This window comes from Centropristis striata, chromosome 23, assembly GCF_030273125.1.
Source record: "Centropristis striata isolate RG_2023a ecotype Rhode Island chromosome 23, C.striata_1.0, whole genome shotgun sequence".
NCBI lineage: Eukaryota > Metazoa > Chordata > Actinopteri > Perciformes > Serranidae > Centropristis > Centropristis striata.
This window is the reverse complement of record NC_081539.1, coordinates 17811495-17833345: the sequence shown is the minus strand read 5'-3', so window position 1 is coordinate 17833345 and position 21851 is coordinate 17811495. Positions and strand designations below refer to the sequence as shown.

At 41.0% G+C, this 21851-nt stretch overlaps 1 protein-coding gene across 4 annotated transcripts in view; it reads right to left on the bottom strand.

The window, feature by feature from the left end:
- The window catches only part of sulf1 (sulfatase 1), an 83649-nt gene that overhangs the window by 36964 nt on the left and 24834 nt on the right, over positions 1 to 21851 (bottom strand). For 3 of the 4 annotated variants that reach the window (XM_059326656.1, XM_059326659.1, XM_059326657.1), the window contains one exon: positions 23 to 252. The exons of the other annotated variant lie outside the window; for it this stretch is intronic. The gene's annotated coding sequence lies outside the window, so the exon portion shown is untranslated. The remainder of the gene's footprint in view (positions 1 to 22; positions 253 to 21851) is intronic. 4 annotated transcript variants of the gene reach the window in all.

Sequence of the window (21851 nt, the reverse complement as noted above, 5' to 3'; positions counted from 1 at the left end):
AAAATAGAAAGTTGTAAAGTACCTGAAAGGCAGGAGAGCAGAGTGCTGGCCGAGTGAGAGGCAAGGCTAGGATTCCTCTCTGAGTTTTCTTCTCGCGTTTCTTCACCGGGTCTCCCCTCACTCATAGAGGGGTTTGTGTCTTGGTGCCGGGATTTAGGGTTGAAGAGTAGGGGGGACCACACAGCTCCTGGAAGACAACCTCTCTCCTCTAATCCTCTCTCCGATGTGATGACACTCTCTAACCTCGACCATCTGTTGAAACACGTCCCGGAGCAGTCAGCACCGCGCTGTGTCAAGAACCCCACTCCCCTGCCCAATCACAGACCGGCTGCTGGGTGGCTCCTTGCTGCCAGGAGGCAGGGACAAGGACACAGCTCAGCGCTGAGGGAGACACACGCACATACACATGCAGTCACAAACACACACACACACACACACACACACACAGACACTCTACGAGATGGAAGCAAGAAAACCCCCAGTCATCGTAACCTGAGAGGCAGAGTAGGAGGAAGGGACAGGGAGAGTGAGAGGAGTGGAAAGAGAAGGAATGGGAGGGGAGAGAGGGAAAGAGAGCAAGAGTAGAGAGGGGGAGAGAGAGAGAGAGTCGGGAGAGCTGAGAGAGACAGAGAGCATGTTTAAGTGGCAAAAGCAGGGATAGATAAGAGAAATAGGGAGATAAACTTTTTATGCTTTATATTGCCTTGCTTGTAATTCTAACACAAATCTGAGAACCTATGCACACACACACACACATATAAAATACTTTACCCTCTGTCCTGGACACCTTTTCTCCCATTCTTCTTCCTGCAGCCACAAAGTATGGCCTAAAGAATCAAACTCAAAAAAGCAATAAAATGCTGTATTGGCCCCGTGGTGGGAATGCTGTTAGCACTAAACTGTTACGTCTCAAGGCACAGAAGCACAGGCAGCAGCCCTCACACCTTAGTGTGATAAATCCTTACAGTCCCGTGGCTGCATTCCTGCCCTTCACCACCTATTGCCTTAAGTTAAAAAGGAGGGCAGAGGGGAAGACACTAAAATTACAAAGCTAAGGAAAGAGTAAGATAGTAAGAGAAAGAAGAGGAAAAGGAGTAAAGATAAGAGGGGGGTATGGGTTTACGGCTAGATGGCAGCAAACTGATAAAGCAATTCACCATTTACCATCAACCTCTCAACATTAACACCATTACTGGTGCATTTCCTAAATGAATCAACCAATTTTCAACCCATTCATGCAAAACACAAGGAACATTAGGTGAGAAAGGCTGTCACATTAATCATTTTGTGGAACCACTGTCCTACTCACTGAGCCATTAAAAAAGGATTACAAGACCCTGATGATATTCAGGAGCAACTTCAAAGGCAAAGCCTAATGAGTTAATACCCATTTGATATCTGACAGCATCACAATGAGTTAATCAGAGGTGTGAAACACCAAAGAAAGGCTTCTAAGTGGTTCATTTACATTCTATGAGCAGCAGCAACACCAAGGCCTTATTCAAGTTGTCCTTTGATAATTACTATTAAGTTCAAACATGTCTACTAAACGTTATTAATGAAGACTTTGATTGCCTCTCTTAACTGACTCTTAATCAATGGTATGTTAATTTGTTTATATAAATATATGGACATTTAAACCCTTTCAAAAATGGGGATGACTTTTTTTCTTTTGGATTCATTTTTGACACTGTTTGATGCATCTTAAAAATATGCTGCCTGAGCAGACTAGTGAAGATTCTTACATATTATGCAGTAATATTGCTCAGATCTCCCATGTGTATCAGCTTTCCATTTCAATTTGATTGCAAAGCACACAAACAGCAGAGAGACACTGACTTTTTTCAGTGGCGCACCCAGCTATATTCCCCTCAGGTTTGTATATGAGGATATTGGATTAAACTAAACAAAGCCTATTTTCACCAGGGACACGTGAAACTTTCCCCAGCTTGGACTGATGTTTGAAACAGGGGCAGTGGTGAGGGAGAGAAAGGGCCTTAGGGGGAAAGAGCTCAAATTAGATTAACTAAATTCACAAAGACTGTCCCCAGCCCCTCCTGCATGGCTACACACATCCCGACCCACACCTCCAACCCCAGCCCCCATTCTCACGGCCGAGAGGTTTCTAAAGGGCCTTCAGGCAGGCCAGGGGCGACCAAATCCCTGTGCTCTTTACTGGATTAAAGATGGCTGCCCCACTGGGGGAAAGGGCCTGTTTTTTTCATAAACTGAGCACATCTGTAAACATCATGAATCCATGCAGTCAGAAAAGGTTATCAAGCTCAGTTTCTGTAAGTAAAACATCTAAAGCCTTATTCAGCCAGGGGCACATAGAAATCAAATGTTGAAGAGATAGAAACTGGTTAACAAACATCATGCATTCTGCACACTTAATCTCCGTTTTCCATTTTCACTTCCGCTGATGGACACAACAGCAACAAAAGCAAGGGTAGAGGGAGGTCTATAAAATGGCCTCATCTTATGAATGACTGAATGACCTGCAGGGGGGCCAGAGGTTCTCTGCTACCCCCCATTCACTTGCCTTCTTCCTTACTTTACAAAGAATTCCCCAAGCCCAAAATGGTGGATATCTAACACAGAAATTGGCTTTAAGCTCATCAGTTTGTTGTTGTTTTGGCCTCTGATGGGGCACCTCGTATAGATGTCATACTCTTGTCTGTTGCCCAACTTTAAGTTTTAAACTGCATCCAAGCCTCCCCAGATCTTAAATTCACTTCCCTCCTTTTTCCTTCCAACTTCCCAACCATCAGTTGGGGCTGCAGGTGCAGGCAGAGGCCAGTGTTGGGGGGCTACTCGGTTCACTAGCCCCATTCTCTGTGGCTGAATGAGATACATAGGGGTGTCATAGCTGTGATCCTGCCTCTGTGCCAGTATAGAGGGCTAGGGCTGATGAAGGGGGATACAGCTATGATGTGGAGGAAGGCAAACCTAGGGGTGACATTGTCTCCTGCCACGCAGCGTTTTAAATGCCAAGTACATGGCTACTGCCATGCTTACCAACCTCTTTAATGCAGTGTGGTAGACTCGTGTCAGATGACTGATGTGTATCAAAGTATTGAACGTGTCAGCTGCTTAAGATCCGCTTGAGTCATAAGACACTAGAGAAAGTGAATACATCAACTACCAACTAATTAAGTGCCAACTCTGGGAGTAGGGCTTATGGCCACAGTAGAGGAGACAAAACTTTTTTCCACAGTCAAGCCCAGGTGTGATCAAAAGTAAGATATTCCATGGTGTTGTTTAGGGCTCACCCAATTGCTTCAAAGCTTCAACTGTTGCCAGGGTACTCAACATACAAATCAGTATTCCAATGGTTTTACATTTTTTTTATTAAAGAGTGTGAAATGGAGCTCCTCCTGTCCATGGACGTCATAGAGACAGGTTGAAACCTGAGCCTGGTCCTTTTGAGTGGTGGAGATGTCCAGTTTGTTTCACCCTTGCACATCTTTTTTTTTTTTTTTTTTTAAAGATTATTTTTTTGGCATTTTGTTGCTTTATTGATAGTGAGAGATAGAAAGGGGGTGATAGAGGGGAAGACATGCGGCAAAGGGAGCTCAGGCCGGATTCGAACCCGGCTCTGCCGCAGCACTCGGCATACATGGTTATCGCTCTACCGGTGTGAGCCACCGGGACGCCCCCACCCTTGCACATCTTAGTATATATTTGTAAGTAATAGGCTAGGTACCTGGTAGATTCCATCCATGACTGGCAACTGGCCCCATTGAAGCTCTGAATATTAGCAGGTAATTCTCACTGAAGCTTTGAAGCTTCAGAAATGGTATCTGGGACAGCCCTAGTGTTGTTGTTCAAAGGTACTACATTTGCTTTGGTCCTGTTGGCTCCCAGGACCCCTTACACTTCAGGGGGTTGATCATTGTCATCTCAAGTTCATGCCAAAGAGGCACAGCTGAGAGCTGGGGATGACTGGGTTACAGCAGGAAAGCAGGAGACGACACGCACAGTTGGTCATGAATGTACAGGGCTAGAAGGAGAAATGAAAGGCGGGACGAGACAGGAGGACAGAGGGGGGACAGGAATACAGTAGGGACAGAGGGGTAAAGGGTAAAGAAAATGTAGAAAGAGAAAGCAGGGTAATGGAGGAGGAGGAAGAAAAGGAGGGGCTTCTGTGGTTCAGTGACAGCTGAACATGCAGCACATGCATGTGGAGGGAGATCTCCTCACGCCACCCTCCTGCTGTGCCATGCATGTGCCCCTGTGCTAGATATATTTGACTTAAAACGCATGATAACCTCACATCCATGCAGGCATGTGTGCCAGCATCTGTCACAATATCCCAAATAAAGCAAATTCATAAATCCATTGAGTCACTCCCCAGAGTAAAGAAACACTTTCCATGTTAGCATTAAGGCATGATTTAACAACCAGAAAGTGTTGTGTGTTTCAAAACTTATTTTTCCATAATGACTTTTGCAACGACTAAGAAAAAACATGGAAATTAGATTACTGGGGTTTGGAGCTTGGTTCCTACTTTTTAAACAGCTTAATTGAGCCATTACCCTTATCTTGGATTGTGAACAGGATTTGCATTCAAGTTCCAGGTAGTACACCAAAAACTGACGGTAAAGCACTAGACTTTTTTAACTTAAGAGGAGGTCATTGCTACAATAACCATCATGCCTGACACATTTTTTTCAAATGCCACCGTCAAGCAGCTAGTAGGTAGTTCTGCAGACAAAGGGAATACACTTACACACAATGAAATCATTAACAGTAACCTGAGATCAAGTGTTAGGTAATGATAATAAGATTTAGAGGTCTGTTAATGACATCCAACAACAGACTTCAGTCTTCAGATGTGCTACTATCTCTCTATCAGATGTTTGCATGATGGTCAGCCAGTTCCTCTTCCAATGAAAGATAATATTGAATTTTGATATCATCATCATCATCTTATCTTAGGGGCCTTTAGATTTATTATAATTGCCATTAGTACAGAGCAGTTAGCATATTTATCTTTTCCAATCAAGTAAAGCACAAGCGACTATCCTTCAGTGAAAGCAATTGTTTCCATAAGCCACATTACCTTTATGTCCCAATAACAGCTTCCAGAAATTACAGTTGACTTAATCTTTCTGCTGATCATTTTAGATCTAAAGAAAACTATGAGTTTGATTTCCATAAAAAAATATCAAATTTGGTTTTACCATTAGTAATGATAAACAGGTGCAAATACTTACTAACTTCCACATATTTAGTTCAAAAATAATTTAGCCGCTTATATTGGATAATTATTGGCATGAAAAAAGGTAAATGTATCCAGATTTGCAAATAACAACAACTGTCAGCGCCGACTGTGATTCCTTGGCTCTCACTATCTGCCAGAGGCACTTAAGAACACAGACACCCATACTGATCAAACCTTTAAACTTAAATAGGTGGCCCCATGCCCTCAAAATCCATGGACAGACTCATCAAAAGTCCATCTTACAAATACTTCAATACTGTGTTAATTTGAATACAATAACAACAGACCTCTTTTATTCATGTGCCTTTCCAAACTTAGTTTGTTTATAAAATCAAATGATAGAACAAATCCAGTAGAAATCTGATGGACCACCCAGGGAGCCATTATAAAGCAGGATTAGGACGTTCCAAGGATCTCAACAAAAGTTGGGAAAAGATAGCAAGAGAAAGCAGTCCTATCATTCCCCTGATCTGGTGAATCACAGGATGACGGAAATGATTTGGGATAGCCTAAAGGTTCAACAAAATGGGTAAATTGCTGGGAACCAGTGCTGTAAGCCATGAAGATATGAGATAGATACAACAGGGAGATACTGATCGCTCTCCTTGGGTCTAGGTAAGAAGATGAAAGACATTCTGACAGCTAAGACAATGGTGGTCATGTAGCAACCAGGTTCCACAAGCAAAGCCCCAGGGACCTTTAAGACTGCAATACAACTGAATTCCACTTTTGAATTTAAAGAACGTGTTGGTGCTTTTTGTCAGTCTTGTCAGACAAGTGAACACTTTAGCTAAGGACATTTCAGCAGGGGGTTGGGAAGATGAGGAAGACAACCTGCAACATCTCTTTCACTGGAACAGCAAAAGTGGTCAAAATGGGTTGTTGAATAGACAGTATTGTGGAATTTTGATGGACACACAAGATAAAAGAACCATTTCCACAACTGGGCCAAATATGACCCATGGTGTGTGTCAGGTCACCTTCCCTCAAGAAGAAATCTTGGTACAAAATTCAACCTTTGAAAATCTTTTAAGCCTTTGAATTTTAGCCATTTTCCCTCCCCAATTCCCATTCTATATTTCTGGGCTTACAACAACAACCACACACCAGGCAGCCATGCCCTACTTTTGTTTCTTCTTCATCTAGGTCAGACATTATGAGTACCTCCACCAAGAAGGTTATGTTTTCAGTTCAGTTTGTTGGTCTGTTTAAAGAAAAACTACTTCCATTTTAATGAAACTTGGTAGGAGGATGTAGCACGGGCCAAGGAAGAACACATCCCATTTTGGAGCAGTTTGAATCACGAGGCAGACAGACACAAATTACACAAACACACCAACTTTTCAATGTATGACATTTGTCTTCATTTAGGTGGTGTCTGAATAATAAAAAACAATTCAAAAACGCTCCCAATCAGATTTCATGGCTCACCTGATCCATTTAATTTGCTCTTATTCGAAGTTGGAAAAATAACTTCCCATGTCGGGAAATGGTACCATCCAGGAGCATGTGAATGCACCATTGGCCTCGGTGGAGGTCTGTGCAGCCATCCAAGTTTGGTGTGGAAATTGATGTAGGATTTTGTAAACAAACTGTCTTTTTAGAGTTATTCTTGCTCAGTATAAAATATGATTAAGCCCCACCTGAATATGAACCCTTTTGTTGGAACTGCCACTAAGCCATGGATATATTTTAATCTCATCAAAAAATGCATTTTTGCCTTCGCAAACATTTATTAGAGATAAAGGAAAAATGGAATTGGTAAAGCATATCATTGACCCCGAAAGCACATTTCCTCTGTAGCCACAAATCAAGTCACCACACCACCAAACAATAATGCATTCAACAAATAATCAGTTCCCTTCATACCCTCTGACTCCACAGACTCCACTCAGTCTCTCGGGCAGAAGAAAAATCTGTTCCAAAAGTGTTTGTTTACACTGATATTCTCAGTGAAAAACAGGCCAACTCTTTGTTAACTTTAAAAAAAAAAGACCCCAAAAGACATTCGGAGAAGGCAGTAATTGTTGTCATAAAGCCAGTGTCCAGCTCATTCCTGTCCTCTGAGCTTTTGGGAGTCTCATTCTCACCGAGTGGTGCTCCGTTTCCGGAAGCCTGACTTACTAATCCTCTCAGGCGAGAAGGTGAAAGGCAGGAACAAGGAGAAAGGGGGAAAGCTGTACGTGGGAAGGAAGGCCTATGTATGCTACAACATTCAAAATGCCTGTTTGAAAATAATCCCATAAAGCATGCCGCCGGTAGCCTGTTGAGAGAGAGAATTAGGATTTGCGTAGGGCAGATAGGCCGTTCAATTATCCCCTCAGAGGCCTTAACTGGCCCCGGGCCACGATAAGGGCAGAATTTTCATTTGTCAGCAGAATGTGGCGAGAACAAGAGAGATCGGGTTAGAGCACACACAGCATGTTGACATATTAGTTTAATGATACATAACAACTCCAGTGAATGATCAGTATTGCTCTTAACCACTACAATACCACCAGCAAAATACCTAATAATGAGGCACAAGAACCAAATTGGCAAGCTAATAGACATCAACTGCAACACTGGTGTCCACATGGAAAACGTGGGTACACACACTCGTCTAATTAGAATACAAACTATGTTTTCTGTGCCCAGTAAGATGAAAACACAGGGATGTGGCTGCGGCTTTTAACAGGGTGTTTGTTGGGTTCCTGGGCGAGGGGAAGCACTGTGGCTCTATGTGATTTGTGATTCGCACGCTGGTGGGAAAGAGAGGCCTTTTAATCTGTACTCTGTTTCCTCTCTCTAGGAGAAAATCAGTAACACAACTGCACAACCACTGGGATGTTTATGATCCACTGAAGGGCCACACAGGGTAAGAGACCATTTGTATCAGAATAGGTACATGAGCAGGACACTCCCCTTCTCCAAGCTCCCTCATCCAGCCTCTTTTATACACTAAGGCCCTCTCATCATCCACTCTACCCATTTGAACTCTCTCTGCCTTCATTTAAGATTTCAACAATTCCATACCGCCATTCTCAGGTCTCTGGTCATGCCCTCGGTTATTAAAGAATGCCTAGAAAGAGCCAGAGGGACAGCTTTCGGGAGCGAAGACCACAGGTGCAAATTCCAGTGATGCCTGTGTGTGTTTGGACACTACTGTGTCTCTATAAACCTGGGCCAAGAAGCACGCTGAAGGTGATGGCCAGCAGAGATGTCTGACAGCTAGAACTGCTTTCATACTTCATATCAGGTTGAATTTTCACATTCTATTCCTATGTGTATGTGTTAGTAGGAAAGACAAAAAGTGAAAGAGTGAATCTTTTTTTTTCCAATTAATGTAACTTCTTTAACAGAATGGATGATTTGATTGGAAAAATGTTCTGTAATCAAGATGAACAAAGCCCATTAACATCATGAATACTGAATCATATTTATTATAATTGCTATGGCTTAACACACTCTCGGTTCCCATTTCACGCTCATCCTGCAGACTACGGAGTCTGGAAACATGTACCGGACAGCCCGTCCTGGAGGAGAATTCAGAGTCCCGGGCTGTGTGGGTGGGTGAGCACTCATTTGAGAAAAACTCCCAATAATCCAATTAAGCACATAATTTCCTTTAGTACACAGGAATTGAATCAACTGTCAGAGAGCAGTCGAGTCAGAAAAAGTGAAAAGCGAAAAGAGTGGACAGAGAAAGGGTAAGAAAAGGCCTTTCTGTGTACTGTTCAGCTGCTGCAGTGAACAAAATGCAAACAAAGCTTTAGAGAAAGAGGCTTTAGATCTCGGCAAACATGGTGGGGCCTCCCATGCTCCACTTTGTAACTGTCCTGCTTGGCTGGCGATCAGCTCTCTTGTCCAGGACTAGTGTTTAGCCGAGATCCCTTGACCAGGAGCCAAGCTGCCTTTCACAGTGCGTGAGTGTGTGCACGCGTGCTTGAATGTGCATGAGAAAAAAGACGGGGCTACTCTGCTGTTGTGTTTGTTCTGTAACTGGCCTCATATTCACAAAGAGAGAAGAGGCAGAAAAGTAAGAGAGAAAATATGGACATGGGGGTGCATTAGTTACATTATGTTACCGTGATATATCGCATACAAGTGAAAACATACAGATCATAAATCCTAACACCTCCATTAACCTCTGTTTAAGAAGATTTCTTTCTTTCCGAGATGACACGCATGCAGAGTCATTTCAGTGCATACACTCCTGCAAAAAGAGGGACATTAGAGGGGAGAAAAACAGTACAGGAATTCAGAATATCCTCCTAGTAAGCGCTTATCTTCCCTCTTGAGGCATGGAATCTCAGCCACAATGACGAGGCCAAAAAGGAGAAAATGGGCATCATCTTGTGAATATTTCAGTCCCCAAAAAATAAAGCCTTATGTTTTTCCTTCTCCCTGTCACCCTCCCCTACATCCGTCCTGTGTTGGCGAGAATCCTGAACCCTTGAATTTGTTTTTTGAAAACACGGCCTGTGTGCTTGAAGGCAAATCTAGCACAGTGTAAGGCTACAAGGGCAGATTTACTTTATGAAAAAATGTAAGTATTGTGAAATTTAACTGTGAAAAATCTTCCCAAAAAAAAAAGACAGATGGAAAGAAAAAGATTAAGAAAATGAAAGCAAGAAAGAAATGGAAGAAACAGGAATCAAAAGTAGCGAAATAAAAGCGAAAAAAGCAAAAAAGCAAAAATCACCACAGCGTTACCTCATCACATAAGATCTGTGAACTATTTTTCATATTAAATATTCAAATTAATGCATTATCTCCCAGTCCTTGAATAAAGAAAAGAAGTAGCAAAGATATTAAGAAGAAAAGAAAAAGTGGCTCAATTTGTGTAGCCCAGGCTTAAACTGTGAAAAAGAGTGCTCAGCATTTCTTTTTCAAGCTTTCATTCCTAAAAAGAACCCCTCTTAACTCCTCATTCTTCATTTCCTGTTCCTGTCCTGGTCCAGATGGCCAAAGGATCCAGAGAACATCCGTAACGGAATGACTGAAGACTTTCATGACTGAGCTGGTGCCGAGCAGGATAAAGTAAGTGGGAGGTAGAGGGATTTGTATCATAACAGTGCATGTCCAACTTCTTTTACCCATAAATCATCAATTTTTGGAAGACGGGAAAAAACATACAGCTTTACTTTAAGTAGAACATACACTGGCATACTGACCCAAAGACATGTTGTAATTGACATGTAGATATGTTTAGAAATCTCACTTTTAAACTTAAAAATCCTGCAACTGAACTCAATGTAAGGGTTCAATTTGAATTCCTAAAAAAAAAAAATGGAAAAACAGTTTCTCATTTTATACAGTGAGAAATGTGTTTAGCTTGGTGTCAGACATGCTGAAACCATACACGTAAGAAAGAAAGGGATAAAACATGTTGAAGGCTTTATGGACCCCTTGCCACATACTGTACACCACTTGAGCTGATGGTGAAATCAAAACTGCACGCTGACTGAATCAAAAACAGTCATAAATATTATAGCCTATAGCTTAAATAAACATGCTTTGGGAATGCAAAACATTACAGCTGTTGAAGAGTTTTCTGCACTTGTCTAATCCCATCCAGGTATGTTAGAGAATGCCAGATATAAACTGACAGGTTTACAGTAGGCAATGAAGACAAGTTTTCTTCTAATCTAATACTAATCATAATCCATGCTAAAACATAAGCATGAGAATCCTACCAGCAACATAAGGCAAGCAGTAACAAAATAAAGACTTCTTCTCATATTCTACTTATATTACAGTTATAACTTGATGAGCAGTGAGATCTCTTAAAAATGTGTTTCAATAAACTAAACTGCATTGTCAACAATGTCTTGAGGGAAACCCATTTTCTCCTGGATTAGGTTTGTTGTTGACGTATCACAAAACGCTTAAAATAGCTTTAATTAAAGTCGGCAGATATCTGTGCATGGAGGTGGTGGGATAGATCAAACCAACCCTGGACTTTCACCCAAAAGGCTATTGTTTTCATCTTTTGGAAAACGAAATACCAATGTTAACTTATATATCTAACAAACAAATTTATTTTTAACCCAAACCATGAACTTTTACTGACCTAACCAAGTAGTTTTAGTGTCTAAACCTAACCGAACTGCGACCATTTCTCAACATCAACCATATGTTTAATCTGTAGTTTTCTTTCAAAGCACAACATTAACTGCAACTGCAAACAAGGAGGAAATATATTTTCCTGGAAACACAACTGTAAATGCAGTTTTGTAGTATGGGAATATAGTAGACTGGGTGGGTAAGAGCCCATTTATCTCTTTTTATCATTCTAGATTGAATACTGCATTATATGAAACTATGTCATGGCTGTTAAGCTTTCTGTTTCCAGAAAGTGTCCATGCAATCTGTTCTGCTGGGAATAACTGTCGTTAAAAGTGTGGATTAAGGAGGCGACAGCTTTACACAGCTGAGGTGTCTGGCTACAGGTAAAATGAGATCATAGACAGCCAAAGAAATCAAAGCCGTTTATGCCTTTTGCAAGCGGATGTATAACCCAGCCACACGTTGCAAAGTTATCAATATATCATGTTGAATCATTCCATTTTGTGAAGCTGTCTGAATACTGTTTTGAGAAATATTAACTCAGCTCAGCCACAAGTATGTAGAGTCAAAAAGTTTGACAGAAATTGCCTATAAAATGTGCTCTGTGCACTTTCCACATCACATCAAGTTTGCCATATGAACCCCATGCTCTTGGCATCTTCTGCAATGACATTACACAATGGTGTTCCATGTCAAACAGCAAGTTGGTCCTCTCGCATCACCGGCCAAATAGAAATCACAAGCTCAAGTTTTATATCCAAGTCAAAGAAAACTAGGCTGCTGGCACCACAAATATAGAAATCTGGATCAGCAGGAAGTCAAGGGGCTTTCACTTCAATGTCTTTGCTACCACAATTAAGACTTCATAAATATATCCCAGAATATAAAACACTTAAAATTGAGCCCTTTTGCACTGCATTTGACTGACAAGGCCACTACACTCCAAATTACTCACAGGCACACAGCAGGCAAACAGAGTGTTTGGCCGAGATGCATGTGTGGTGCCAGTTTGCTGTACACAAGCCAAACTTTTGGAGTCAATTGTCAAGGGCATGCAAGTCCTAGCCATGAAAGCCATCTGGAATGGAGCAGAAATGCAACTATTTACAGCTATAAATAGAACAAATAAGGCCCACAATCAGAGTGATAATCCCTCAACAATGTAGCGGCTTTGCGGCATTACTTAATGTTCCACGACAACACTTGGAGGATTGGTCCTGATCCACCTCAGCTTCACGTTGTTCCTCTCAGATAAACTGACCTCAGAGCAGTGGTGAGGTCAATGACCTTTGACCTGGGATGGAGGAGTCAGAGAGGTCTGGGATTATTAGTTAATGACACTTTAGTCATGGACTTTTGCCAAATCCCCCTCATCTCTAAGAGTCTTCTTCAGCACAAATGAAGTGGAAGAAAGCACTGCAGTCAAGTACACCGCAATCTGTTGGACTGAAAAATGATGAAGGGGCAACAGGTCAAGTTGAAATCATTTCTCTTAATCTGGCTAGAAGATTTAAGATTTAGATTTAACAGGTGGTTTTAAATCGTCTGTAACTGGTACAATGCATAGGAGAAAAGGCTCCCTTGAATGTGTTTTACATGACATGAATCACTCCAGATGTCTATTTGCTCACAACGGGTCACAATAAAAGAAAAAGTGGATGCCGAAAGCCTAACCTGGCAACGCTACGGTCTCCCACATCTAGACTGTATACACAAATATATAGCAACAGGCCCCTTTTTTTAAACTGGTGATTCTGAAGCTGATTCTCATTACCAAATAGCTTTTCCCCCCATGGCATTGTGTTTGCTCCTTCTTGCTTGACATGGGGGCAATATATTAAAATGTATGAGCCTTTATCCTACCCCGTTCAAACAGAGCCAAGTTGGGTTTGCCCAGACCACAATACAAAACACAGGAACTTGTGCACATGCATGCGCACGCACACACACACATCCAAAGGAGACTCAACCCTTGCCATTGTTTATTAGTAGGAGGGCCAAATATCCATGCTGGCAGTGTGTCTGAGATTAAATAGTGTACAGGGAGCCAAAAATGGCCATTACATTGTTACATTTTTAGCAACAAAAAAGAAACGTCTCCATCCCACAGAGACAACTATACCAAAACTAAATAACATGTAATAAAAGCATAGACTGTGTAATAGAACTGGTCATCATGACGTCACCCATTAGTTTACAGACTACAGTTTTCAAGCCTCAGTTTGGTATTTTGGCCGTCACCATCTTGTTTTTTTTAACCAAAACTGATATTTGGATGAGAGGGTAAAGCTGGGTAAATGGTAAATGGACTGCACTTATATAGCGCTTTTATCCAAAGCGCTTTACACTACAGATTGTGCTTATTCACCCATTCACGCACACATTCAACGGTGCCACCTGCCACCATTGGGAATTCATTCACACACCGATGAACGCAGCATCGGTTGGCAATTTGGGCAAATTTGGTTGGCAGTATCTCAGTTCAGTATCTTGCCAAGGATACTTTAACATGTAGGCTGCTATGGTCAGGGTTTGAACCACCTAAGACCATGCATGGTGGTAGTGACTTGTCAATCACTATAGCCACGCCCTAAAGCATACCCTGCTTTATAGTCTATTTTACTCTAAATGGGACCATAATTTACTAAATCAAAATTGTGTTGTATTGAAGAAGACTTGAAAGTAGTGATTGAGACCAAAAAGTCATTAGGAAAAAGTTTACTGTGGTAACAAATCAAGTAAGAAGTAGGGTAATTTTCTCATAGCGTATATATATAATTTACTTATTTGTGTGACCAGTGGAGCTGCCCCCTGCTGGCTTTCTGCAATGGCTTCACTTTTAAGCCCTGAGGGTTGCTTCATGACTAAAGGTAACAGTCACCATTGCCTTACTCCTGCTTCATGCTCTCCCCCTTTTTTTTTTAATCAAGAGTCAATTTATTTCAAAACCATCTCTCTCTTCATCTGTTGTGTCAGAACGCCCTCATTTAAGCATTATCACACAGCTTGAGTTGTTTTTAAAGGATCGCTTAATAAAAACAACACATCAGCCTGAGTTGATTTGTTCCCCTCCTCCTCCTAACACACAGTGAGGCCAAACCTGTCCGCAAAAACTCGAGCTGGAAGAAAAATTCGCTATCTGCTAACACGTTTAACTCCCCAAGGGAGGCAAACATGCTCAGATTTAATGCAAAACATATTGAAGTATTAAAGCCCCACATCCTCTTAATGTTAGCAACAGAAAAACACAGCAGCAATCCTCACAACGTTGCCCTAATCCCCTCTAAGATGGGCCTCATCAATGGAAAAAAGATCAGGCAGTTTCTTTTTAATAAGGATATGGTAAGAGAGAGTTCCAGCCTTATCCTTGCAAATGTGGTGCAGAGACTATGTGGAGCAGTTTTTTTAATTTTTTTTTTACCAACATCAGTATCAGCTTTGGGCTCAGTCCTGAACACATACCAATCATTATTGGCAAGTTAGTTCTGGCCATCCATTTGATAGGAGGAGGTTATCAGCCCATCAGTTAGATATCAGCCCTCAGTGTTGTATGACCCAAACCCTAAGGCAATCCACTTACAATAAAGGTCTTACTATAAAACCACCTATTGCATATCACATCGAAACAATTAGTGAATTAATTTATTAGTCAGTTGATGGAAAATAATTTCCAACTATTTTGACAATTCCTTTCCCCAAGCAAATTACTAGCATTTTAGCATTTTTGGGGGCTTAACAAGTCATCTTAAGAAGTTTTGATATTTTGAATTAAAGTTCTATTTATTAAAAGATTAGATCCATTAATTAAAAAGATTAGTGGCAGATTGATAGTTGCAGCTCCATTATCACAGATCTGTACACAGCCCTAGGCAAGGATGGCAGCTTTCGTGAGCAGGGGATGAGAATCCTCAAATACTTTCACTGCATGACCTGGCTCTGTGAATTTATATCTTTTGCAGCATAAAAATTGTATTTAAAAGCCACGTTTGAACATATTCTAGTAAAACCTGTGCTTCTATCATTAGCTGGTGTGTTTTTTACTGCACTAAATTCCAGCATAAAACTTAGAGTTTAAATATTGACCTACAATTAGGATAACGAATATAGCAATCATCATGAATGGGCCTACACACCAGACTGTGTGAGCACTTGTGTGTCATTTTCACTAAAAGAGTTTGAGATTTTACATATGAGATATAAGGGTTAATGAGAAATTAACGCTCTAAGTTTACTTTCCCACATTCATTTTCCTTGCTGGCTGGTGTGCTGTCTGCCTGTATCCCTGGGAGTTGAGAGGTCTGGAGGTAAAGGGAAGCTCAGGGTAAGCTCAGACTGCAAATAAATCAACCTCTACCCATATCCTCTTCTAACTCCTTTCCTTTCCTCCAAGACCTCCCAGTTTCCCTGGGCCCAGCAGGACCACAAGCAGCTGTATCAAAACAACACTAAATCTTCTCCACCACTGGTCTAGATAAACAACCTTGCACAAGAACAACACTACATTATGTGGATCTATAGAACACACCAAAATGCCTTCTTGAGCGCATTGTAAATGATACTGTTATTAAATTAACATTCACTTTACTCACATTAAATCATTTAATGTTCATTTCGGCTTGTCCATTTGATCATTTTATATTGTTATGAAAGGAGTATAGCTATAATTTAGAATAAGTTAAGTAAAACAAACATTCAGGGGACCTAATACTGTAGTCAGAGTTCACCAAGTTCAACTTTATTTCAGGAAAGTTCAGCACATTATAAATGTATCCTAAGATCTAGACAAAATTGCAAATTTCAAGAAAATGGCTCATACACTTCTCAGAGTATTTTCTTCCCCTCTTTTCCCTCTCCAACGGGTAACATAGGTTTATTTTCTTTTAGTAAGTATCTAACTAATTGATAAGAAAAGTCCAACGGATAGTTACAAAACTGCAAATATTTTACATGCTTTAAAAATTATTTCATTGAACATACATCATATGAAAGTTCTGCCTCAGTTTTAGACTTGTGGGATGTAAGATTCAGATTTTTAAACATATTCAGCTACCCTGTATGCATTTCAGAAAAAAAGTATTATCTAGCATTCACATTTTTAGATGAATAGGAAAAAGAACACCAAACAGAAATTATTTTCACTGATGGTTATACAAAACATATGCAACAGTACAATAGTTGCTGTATGCGACTTGTGCCATGGCAGTGTTTTCAAGGGACAGAGACATAAATGGGTTGGGCCTTTTTGCATTGGGACCACAAATTGTTTAATTTATGTTATAGCTGAATAAAATTAGATTTGAAATTTGGAACTAGGACAGAAAAACTAAGACAGTACAATGCAAATTCATGTGTTTGCTTGTGTGAATAAGTAAGTAGAAATGTTGAAGAAAGATATACCTGGCATTAATATAACATCAAGTACAGAAAATCAACAAGTCAAAAGACCATTTTCTAATGAAATCTAAAATAACTTTCTTTTTGACTTTACTGAATATTGCAACAAATGTGTTTTTTTGATCTGAGGTTTCATGTGAAATCGGTTGTCGACCCTACTCCTGACATAAATTAAAAGTTTGTTGGTTTGTGGTCAACCGGCTAACAGAACCTCCTCAAAAAGTAACCACATGTGGGCCACACAAGGGGGCGGATTACACAATACATAAAATGATCAGGATCATTATTAAAACTTTTCTACAATTGTAAATGACAATAAAACATTATATTCTCAGTTTTAGGCAATGTATTTCTCCTTTTATTTCCATCCTTGTTTAGTTTATGTGTGTATGTATGGCATCTATAATCTTAGTGGGGTCGAGCGCCAATATGGCATTGATTGTTTGCAACTCTGAGCCTTGCTGGAAAGCCCTCTACCTCACCCAAGATCCACTGCAATGAGAAGCAGACCTGACTAGGCATCAGTTGTGGTGTAACGGCTTTCAGTGATTTTGTTCTTAACCCCAGAGCTTGTTTTGAAACCCTCCAGGGGGCATTGGAAAATGAAATGCAAGTGCTGTGGAAACCTTGTCCTCCTCCCCCTCATTGCCCTTGTATAAGGGACAATTGCATTGGGAGACGGGGAGATAGATATTCCTTGGTGGAGAAGCACATCTCACTTAGCTAAATTGGCCATGTCTCATCCTTCAATACCTACTGTTCTCATGGGGAAAATTAACTCCACCAGGTGCTATAGAGTCTGAAGAATTTTTCTGAACTTTTCCCACACCCTGCATTCCTGCTATAGGAGCGGAGATTGGTCAGACATGCCTGGATAGCCTTGGTCAACACCTCACCAGCAACAAACTCTGTCTCAGACTCTGGTCTGTCTTTCACACTCTCTGAGGTGTGCAGCAGTATTTTCTGATGAGTCATATGATACACCTTTGGCACAAGTCTGCTCACAACTGCAGCACACAATCTCACTCTATTAAACATCACATTTCAAGAATTTGGACGGAGGGCAAATTGTCCAGATGGCCCTAACTCAGCAGAAGCCATATTAGCTTTCAAAATGTCCCGGCTCAGTCCTGAGTTACCATTTACCTGGGGCGGCAGGGCACTTCCCTTTTGATTTCTGCACAGTTGCTCTGATCTGTCAAGCAGAAAAATAACCAGAGGCTACTTCAAAGGCCAGGTCTCCTCACAGCGGCTGAGTCCAAAATGCTGCTGCCTTCATGCAAGGAGCCAAAGCTAAAAGGCGTCTTTATATGAAAATTGGTTTCATTAAGATCACTGGAATCCTTTGAGGGTCAGTGGAAAAAAGAAAACACATGTTGACAAGCACAAACGTCTGCACCTTCTTATAAACATCAACCTCAAGGCTTTTCACAATGCGTTTATGACAGGACTTTTTCCAATTTGTAAGACAGCACACAAAGGATAGAAAGCAGGTATTAAAAAAGCAACTGTATACGGCTTTAATGTTGAGGTGTTGAAGTAGCTGAACAACAGGACCCTGTTCTTATACCAATGGCCAACATGTGTAGTTTCTTTATTGGTGAAAACATTCCCCTATGCACTAAAATTTTATCTTAAGAGGTGTTTTACTTTGTTTGTACTTTTACAGTGTCCAGAGAGAGGCTGAGAGGAAAGGGATCCCTTTTGACCAATGTGAAGGTACATACACAGCAGTAAAGAGGCTTAAACACTAATTATCCTGCAATTAGAAACATAAATAATGCTCTATTTACCGTGCAGAGAAACTGGCAGCTTAAAATAGAAAAATGCTTCACTACCAACCCTGAAAAAGGTCAAACTGGTGAAAAAAAAAATTCTCATGAAAGACAATAGTCAGAAACAGAAGGGGAGCAAAGTTCAGCAAGAACTTGGATAGAAAAAGACGAATTCAAAAGGCCTTCATTTCAGGGGGTAATTTCAAAACATTTAAAGCTGGAATGTGAAATTATGGGTCAGCTGCTCATTCACACCCGTCAGGTTGGCCTGGAAAAGCCTTCCAGCTGTAACTTGGCTGCAACAACACCCAACCCCTGTCAAGTCAACTGATATCGGAGCATGGAAATTATTAGACATTAGGAGATGGGAGAGCTCCAACAGGGAGGCATTTTATCACAGTCTAGGCTCAGGACCTGCTGTGGTTGTTCTCTTCCAACTAGGAGGGGGGTAACCCAATCTCATCAAGCAGTTCCTTATCTGGCCAGGAATCAAACCCTCAAGAGTGTGCTGTAATTTCTTACCATGGCTTTGACAAGCAGCAATTCTGTGTGGTTTGGAAAGTGGTGCAACTCCTATACTATGTGAAATGCCTTTACACTATACAGGACAGCGCTATAAGGTGGCTAGGAGTGAGTGGGAAATGATGAGGTGTTTTAACGCCACATGAGGTGACGTCTTCGGTAATTCGATCACTATCATGTTCAAGCTCTTTTCCACTAGGTCCACGCTAGATGCTTCGTCATCAAAAGCACACAGTGAGAAGGATTTAAGCTCACAGCAGCAGGTCTTGTAGATAATAGGTTTCACTTAGGCAAACCCTCGATCATAGCCCACTGAGCTTCATGTGGCTCGGTTTTCAGAAGAAGTGAAGACATTAAAGTCATCTGTCTGGGTCTCCACGGATGCATTTTGGAGGATGGTGGGCTTATGAGTTTGTCTCATGTTACCTGGCTCTGTTGGAGCTGACCTGAGCGGGGCCTACAGATTAAGGAACCATCTGGGAGCTGCAACCTGAGCTCAGGAGAGGAGGAACAGCAGGGCCTGTCCAGGACACTACTATCGCTTATTTGACAATGATGTGTGCACACACAAAAACATCAAACATTAATGTCAACACTTGTTTTGAAGTACTTTCGAAGGGGGATGCCACTTAAAATAATTGTGCCGAAGAAATGGTAGATGTGTATTATCAACCACACAAATCAAAGAGGTGTGACTGTGACATATTGTGTGAATTTTCAGGTTATTACTGGTATTTTGGGTTTCTACTAGGGCGACACAATTAGTTGAATCGCAAAATGGACTTGAGCCATATTAAACAATTGGAAAAACTTCCATCATATCGCAATATGCGTCAAAATAATTGCACATGCTTAAATGCATTATTTTCCTCATACTGTCTGTCTTTGTAAAACCAAAGGAGGTTTATATTATTGTATTATAATTCTCCTATTATACCTTTCAATCTTTTCACTTTCATTGAAATAGACCAATAGGCTTGGCAGTGTTCCTGTTTCAATTTCAGATAGAGAGGAAAACAGTCAATATTCCCAGAATAAACCAAGTTTTCTCAGGGAAGAAATGTTCCTTTAAGCAGAGACATGAGCTGATGAAGAAAAATTGTAGATTGGAGCAATGACAGGGTTTAGTCAAAAAGATGATTTGTCTCTCGCTGATTTATTTCCAATTTGAAGAGGCCCAATGCATATATCATACCAAAAGGTTGCTGACTTACACCAATGAAAATTTTTCAGTGAAGCACTCCAAAGATGAAGATTTCCCAATTGTACAATGAATATAGTACATCATCCATCCTTGTTGCAATTCAGGTCACCACAAGTGCAGGACAAAAATCCTTGGATTTGTAAAACAATCCCACTTTATGGAAAATAATCTGACTTTAACCACATTAGTTGGAACTAACAATAGTATGCCTGTCATAAAAAATGAAGGCTGAATCATTTAAATTATGACAAGTGGCCACACATGACTGACATCCCCAGGTCCAGATGTGAAATACAGTAGGCATGACGTTGCTATGCTTGTTTTCTGGCCCTTTGATCCATAAAAATGGAGTGCATCTGCTGGACATTGTGCCAAGATTATATCCCGTATACAGCCACAGGGAATGAGAACCAAACATTGTCTAACTTTATTCATGTAATGTAGGACATTTAGGCAGTGGTTGATTCATCTTTAATGAACCACGTCAGAACTTTTCCACTGCCTGCAGTTCTTTCACCTCCAATTTGACAACCATTACACAATGGCAGTTTGACTTTGCCTCGCTGATGTTCTTCAGAAGTCGTGCAGTTCACTTCCGCCCCAATGGCTCCCATTTAAAAGTTCCATGTGATTCTCAAAAGGCTGCTTTAGGTCCCTGTGGTGGCAGTGCTAATCAGTGTGTTGCACACAGCAGCCAGCCAGAGGGCCAAAGCAAAGCCTGGTTTCCATCCGAGAAAACAATAATGGCTCCTGATGCCATCCTCAGGACTCAAGTCCTGTCAGACAACACACACTGATAGATCAATTTATAGAAATGACTCTCATTTTTAAACAGGGCTTTTCATGTCTCCATTAAAAAGGCCCCTTCCCTACAGCAAATGCCAAAGCTAATAACCACTTGTTTAAAGACTAAATACAGAAAATGTACTGTGTGTCTCTGCATGTTGGGGAATACCTCTGATATCAAAGCAAAGGAACAATTACACAGAATGGCCACAATGGGCCATAACCACACTGAAACCATTAAAAGGAGTTCCTTTTAAAAATCACCATCATACTTTCCCCTTACGCAACTGCTGTCTCTCATGCTTCATGTGCCAAAGCAATGGCGCTCTTGTCGAGTATCTGCCCACCCATCTGCAGCCCGCATAAGGCAGACAACCCACCAGGAAAAGCCATGGACTTGTCTCAAGGCAGTCAGAAATGATTGGACTCTATCTCCCCAATAAAGTGCTTGTTCTAATGACAGCGCCATGCTCCACACTTTGCTATAAGCACAGGCCTCACAGCTGCTGCACTCAAACAAGCTCACCAAAAACATGAGATCAGCATACCATCTGCTAGTTGTGTCTCCTCCAGATCATTAATCAAACTCCCTATCGCTGCATTGATGCTGTTGAAGATATTGTTCCCACCACATCATTAGGAGTGCCGGCGCCCACATTGTTTTCAATGTGACATCATCGTGTAAAAGCATTTGGATTTGAATGTGTCTGATGCGGTGAGAAGTATTTTGGATAATCATCAATGAATTCATTAATCATTTATGGTAAGGCTGTAAAAGCAATGACATTGACAGTAATTTGACTTCACACACTTCAATTTAAATGCCATGGAATGGCTGTAAACAACGAGCAGGACAGTGAACATATTACACAACTATATAGATTTTTTCATC